Source organism: Triticum aestivum, chromosome 3A (assembly GCF_018294505.1).
Source record: "Triticum aestivum cultivar Chinese Spring chromosome 3A, IWGSC CS RefSeq v2.1, whole genome shotgun sequence".
NCBI lineage: Eukaryota > Viridiplantae > Streptophyta > Magnoliopsida > Poales > Poaceae > Triticum > Triticum aestivum.
The window spans coordinates 215,242,775-215,248,690 of NC_057800.1; positions in this window are offsets into that span (position 1 = coordinate 215,242,775).

Sequence of the window (5,916 nt, forward strand, 5' to 3'; positions counted from 1 at the left end):
GCAAGGAGGGCGGTCTCCTTGTCCTCCGCCTCCTTCTGGGCCTTCTGGAGCAGCTCCTTCTGCTCCGCCAGCTGCGTAACCAGCCGGTCGCGCTCCTTCGTCAGTCGACCGCACTCCTCCTCCTTGACACGCAGCATGGTGTTGGCCTCGCCCAGCTGCTGCTGCAGGGCGGCGTTGTCCTCTAAAGAAGAAGAAGGAGGGGTGTCAGTCGTCAACAAGGAAGAAAGGTCGCCGGGGAGATCCGGCCCGACTGCTGAGCAGTCGGCCTGAATCTCGGGACTACAGCCCGCGGGTGCGCCAGCGCGCCCCCGCAGAGAAGGAAGAGGACTCACCTCGGCTGTCCGACAAGTCGGCGGTCCGCTTGGCCAGCTCCTCAACATTGGCGTTGAAGGCGGTGACGCGAAGATTGTGGTAATCCTGCATCAAAATGCCAGACAAAGTGTTGGTACTCGGAACTCACCGATTAGAGTTCCGAGCCGCCTGCTCAGCAGCCGACCCGAAACTCGGGGACTACACCCAGTGGGTGCGCTGGCGCGCCCCCACAAAGAAAAACAAGAAACAAAAACAAAAAGGGAAGGTCGCATACCCGGATGGCTATTCGCGACGCCAGATACGCCTTGGTGCATTCCTTGATGGCGTCGCCCTCGGCTTGGAGCTTGGCTTGGACATCCAAAAGCGCCCGATTCAACGGGCTCGTCCCGCCTCCCCGCACCCACCCAGTGAGCGCGGAGCTCATCACCTTGGTGTCCGGGATCATGGAGCTCGTGGCACCGGTCTCCAGAGGGCGCGGCGCCGAGGCCGCCTTCGCAAGACGGCGGCGCGTCGGCGTGCCGACCTAGAGAGCCAGGCCCGTCTCCACCACGCCTTCAGTTGGCGGCACCGGCGGGTCCGCCGGCTGCCCGCCTGGCGCGCTTCCAGAGGGCGGCGGTGGCGGCACAATTACAACTGGCGTGGCGGTGTCATCGGCGTCCCTCTCCATGACCGGGTTCTCGTTGCCGACTTCCCCAGTCTGCGCTGTGAACTCCGGTGGTGGCAGCGCAGAGTTCAGGGGGACGACGAACACCGTCGACTGGCGGTGTGCGGCTTCTTCAGCGCGTTTCTTCTCTGAGTCGGCAGCCTCGGCTTCCGCCAGCTTCTTCAGTGCGGCGGCCTCCGCCTTATCGGCTTCCGCCTTCTTCAAGCGGGCGGCTTCCCGCTCCTCGCGCGCCTCCCGCACGTTCCGCTCCGTTACCTCCCGAAGGTCGGCGGCCAGATCAATCCGCCGGGTGGTGGAGGAGGTCTCCGCCGACTTTACGACAGAGCCAGCGGCCAACTTCTCAAAAGAGAGCGGAGCCCTAAAGTCGAGAAAATAAAGCAAAGGAATTTCAGACATAGTCAACGAAGAAATGTGAAGGTGCAAAGGGAGGTAGCACTTTCGCCGAAATCAGCTGCGGCATCTTCACCACCTTGCGGAAGCAGTTGGCCTTTGCGGCCGCTTCGTCCCGCTTGGTCGCAGCAACTGAGCCCTTGGGCTTCTTCGGCCGGCTGCCGAACAGGCTCGTCCCGGCCCTACGCTTCTTGGCACCGCCTTGAGCGTCCGGCGCGGCGGATGAGCTCGCGCCCGGCTGGCCGGCTCCTGGCTGGTGGCGCGGGGCGACCTCCTCATCATCGTCGGGCCAATCCTCGAGACTGGCCCCAAGTCTCGGGCCACCCGCTGCGCCGCATCCTTCCTCGGCGTCATCCTCCAGGGCTGCCACCCGCAAGTCGGGGTCGTCAACGTCGCTCTCTGCTCGGTCGGGGAGGAATTCGCGGTCCGGCCCCACGGTGCCGGCTGCTGGCTGGAGGAGGGGGTTCTGACCAAAGCCGACTGGTCAGATCGGACAAGACGGACTCGGCAGCAAAGAAGTCAGGAGAGTTGAAGAAAAAGAGAAAAGGAAAATGACTCACCAGAGGCAGAGGGGCGGCACGTGAATACGGCTCCTTGCCAAACTGCCACTCTTCTTTGAGGTCGCAGCTCGCAAGATAATTCACCATATAGGCTACCTCCTCGTGAGGCATTTCCTTGGTGCACATCCGACTCGGGTCCCGGTGCCCGCTCATCTGGCAGATCATGTGGGGGCGACTTTGGAGTGGGAGCACTTGGCGCGCCACGAAGGCGGCCTGCAAAAATGGCCCGGTCAGGCCCTCCGACTGCGTCAGCACTCGGAGTCACTCAATGGCGCCGGCTCCTGTGGGCGTCAACGTCTTGGCCCGATGCGACCAGTTGGGCTGCCTCCCCGCCGGCGGGCCGGCTACGTAGGCCGGCAGATTGACCCAATCACCCTCCGCGGAGATGTTCTTCACATAGAAGTACGACCGCTTCCACATCTTCACCGACTTTATCAGCTGGATGGAGGGAAACGGGTTGTCAGCCCCCGACCTCCGCACGGCGATGAACGCGCCGCACTGAGCTGGCACGCCCGCGGCTTGGGTGCCGAGCTTGGAGTAGAAGAACTCCCCCAGATCTCGATAGTGGGGAGAACGCCGAGGAAGCCTTCGCACAAGGTGATGAAGGCAGACAGTAGCACCACCGTGTTGGGGGTAAGGTGGTGCGACTAGAGTCCGTAGAACTCAAGAAAAGAGCGGAAGAAGCTGCTTGCCGGTAAGCCCATGCCGCGTAGGCAGTGCGAGCGAAAGATGACCCGCTCGCCCTCCTGCAGTGCCGGCGAAATTTCCCCCCTCCGCGCGAGGCGGACCCGCACGAGGTCCTCGCCGGGAAACCGACATGTCTTGTGGAGGAAATCGACGTTATCATCGTGGACCTACGAACCGTCCCAGGTGCCGGAGTGCGCCGTAGGGGCCGTGACAGCGGAGGAAGAGCTCATTGTGAGCGGACCACCGCAGTGCTCGACGTAGCTTGAGGTGCAGCGGCTAGAGAGAAGAAGGAGAAGAAGCAATGAGGAGGAGGGACGCGCGTGCTACGCCGCTCCCCCTCCTCCCCCTACTTATAGCCTCATGGGCTGCGAAGCCGAGGGGGTGGTTGTGGGATCTACTGCGCCCACTACCCCACGCCCCCACGTTTATCGCGCAAAGTTACTGCATGCGGTAACTCCGTGGGAACCTCAACCGTCCCCCCCGGCCGCAGCGGATCCGATCGCGTGCCGAGGTACGATAGTGGCCGGCCCTGCCTGTAGGCATGTCCTGTCCCGTGTATGGGTGGGCAGGCTGGCCCGGCCACTGGTTGCCACATGGCGGGCCCGAAACGGGTGGCGGCCCGGAAGCTTAGCTGGTACGCCCCAAAGATCCCGCCGGGGCATTCAAAAGTTTTGGACAAGTCAAACCGGGCGAATCCGACTCCTACCAGTCGGCCCGGCAGAAATCGAACGAGGTTTCCACCTCAAATACTCGGAGAAAGAAACTGCTGAGGCTCCTTGGCTGGCTGTCTGCGGTGCCTCATCAGCTTTGGGGACTACTGTCGGAGTAATGGACCACGGGTAGGCTAACCCGAGGCCCAAAACCTTTCAAGACTTCGGGGCTGACTGCGCCCCTCAAGACGACAGATGAAGAGCCGCCGTCTGGAGGACGGCTGAAGGAACAGTCGGCTGCCCGCATGCATCCGAGTCCTAGAGGCGAGGTCAAGACCGGCGGACTCTGCTTGGCGGCTTTTGGAGAAGCCGGCTACGGGAGGTCGGCCCACGGCACCAACAAAGCCCATGCCCTCATCAGGGGGGATGGGACAGGGAGTGGGAACAGTAAAGCCCACTCCCTCCCCTTTTCCAGGAGATGGCTAGGCCACAGTGCGATGTACCAACGGAGATCTCCGTCTGGCGCGACACTGTTGCCATGCCATCCTTGACATCAGCAATAGTGGGCGGAGTCCTGTGCCCACGATGGCCTGACGGTACGGTCCACGGATGATGGGCCCTACCAGTCAGCGAGAGTCCGGAAGACGGCAAGGGCGCCACCAGTCGGACCCGTAGGAAGCCGTCCCCCGGGAGTCGGCCTGCCCCTCCCACGGGTTCCCCACGCCATTAACCAGACGAGACATGGAGTGGCTACAGTGATCACCCGCCAAACGTTGGGGCTATAGCCATGACCCCATGACCAAGCCTGTGTCATTAGAGGCATGGCAACAGTAATCAGCAGCCGGCAAGACCCGCAAGCGGCGGGTACGGCCTGTCGGCTCCGTACCATACCAGACGGCGGGGCCCACCAATCAGCGGGCCCAAGCAGTCGGCAGAGGGGCCGGCAGGCGAAGAGACCGACGACTGGGCCCTGCGCCCAGACAGTTTACTATTGTACCCCTAGGGGGTAGGCCTATATAAACCCCCCCAGGGCACCCATGCAAAGGGTTCCGATCCATTAGAACTAGACCAGATCACAGAGGGGGGAAAGAGCTGACCCTGCCTTCTCCTACCTTCAGCATAAAACTCGAGGAGCGTCCTTGTATTCACTTTGCCTTAGTGATCATGCGGAAACCCCGCAGAGCAGGACTAGGGGTGTTATCTCCTAGGAGAGCCCCGAACATGGGTAAAGTACGCCGGCGTTCGTGTCTATGCATCATCCCGTTTCCAGGCACCGGTGACGTTCTACTCGCCCCCACCATGATAAGCCATCCATTAGCATATGTCGCACCCAACCCCCGACACGATGAGCTATGGACCCGTAGGTCTGTGGTGAACTACTCACACATCACCGAAAGGGCAACAAGGTTGATGTATAAGCCCTCCGTGATCGATTCCCCCTCCGACAGAGTACCGAAAAAGCCCTCCAGATGGGATCGCGGAAGAACAGAAGCTTGCGGCGGTGAAAAAATTCATTCAGGTGGCTCTCTGAGGTGGGGTTCCAAATATTTGAGAATTTATAGAAGTGGAATTAGGTCAGGCGGAGCCATGTGGGGCCCACAAAGCATCAGGATGCGCCCTACCCCTAAAGCGCGCCTGTTGCCTTGTCGTCTCATTGCTTCTCGTCTGGTCTCCTCCCGAAGCTTCTAGGGTCTCTTTTGTCCAGAAAAAAATCGTCTAAAACTTTCATAGCGTTTGGACTCCATTTGGTACAGATTTCCTAGAAAACTAAAAACAACCAGAAAACATCAACTAGCATTGGGCACTGGGTTAATAGGTTAATCCCCCAAAATTATATAAAATTTAATAAAAAGTATCCAAGATTGATAATATAATAGCATGAAACAATCAAAAATTATACATATGTTGGAGACGTATCATCCGAGCACACGAGCGGTGACGCCTTTTGTAGGGTAATACAACCAAAAAAATGTTCCATCCTGCGCACAAGCCCGGGACTACTATGAAGATGCATACAAGGGTTGATCTGATCATTAACAACTGGTAGTGCAGTAGAAGGAGAATTGGTGAAGCTCGTTGGGGCAAATTCTCAGTTAGGATTTACAACTTCCCAACCACGATAATTTTCTCCCTTGAACAGTCCCTTAAACAAATGCTTGAATGTACGATCTCTCTACTAGGTTGCACACATACGGTGTCACCTATTGATAACCCACAAGTATAGGGGATCAGTTGTAGCCTTTCTTGATAAGTAAGAGTGTTGAACCCAATGAGGAGCTAAAGGTAGATTTATATTCCCTTCAAGTTCTATCGACCATTGATACAACTCTACGCGCACTTAACATTCGCTTTACCTAGAACAAGTATGAAACTATTTTGTAGGTGTGATAGGAATAAGTTTGCAAGGATAAAACTATAGGTACTTAGCGAGAATAAAACTATGAGTAATTTACAAGATAATAAAAGTTAGTTGTTTAGTAGAAAGGTTTTGTAACACAAGAAAGTTATTTGTCCCTAGGCAATCGATAACTGGACCTGTAATCATTATCGCAATTTTATATGAGGGAGAGGCATGAGCTAACATACTATCTCTACTTGGATCATATGTACTTATTATTGGAACTCTAGAAAGCATCCGCAACTGCTAAAGATC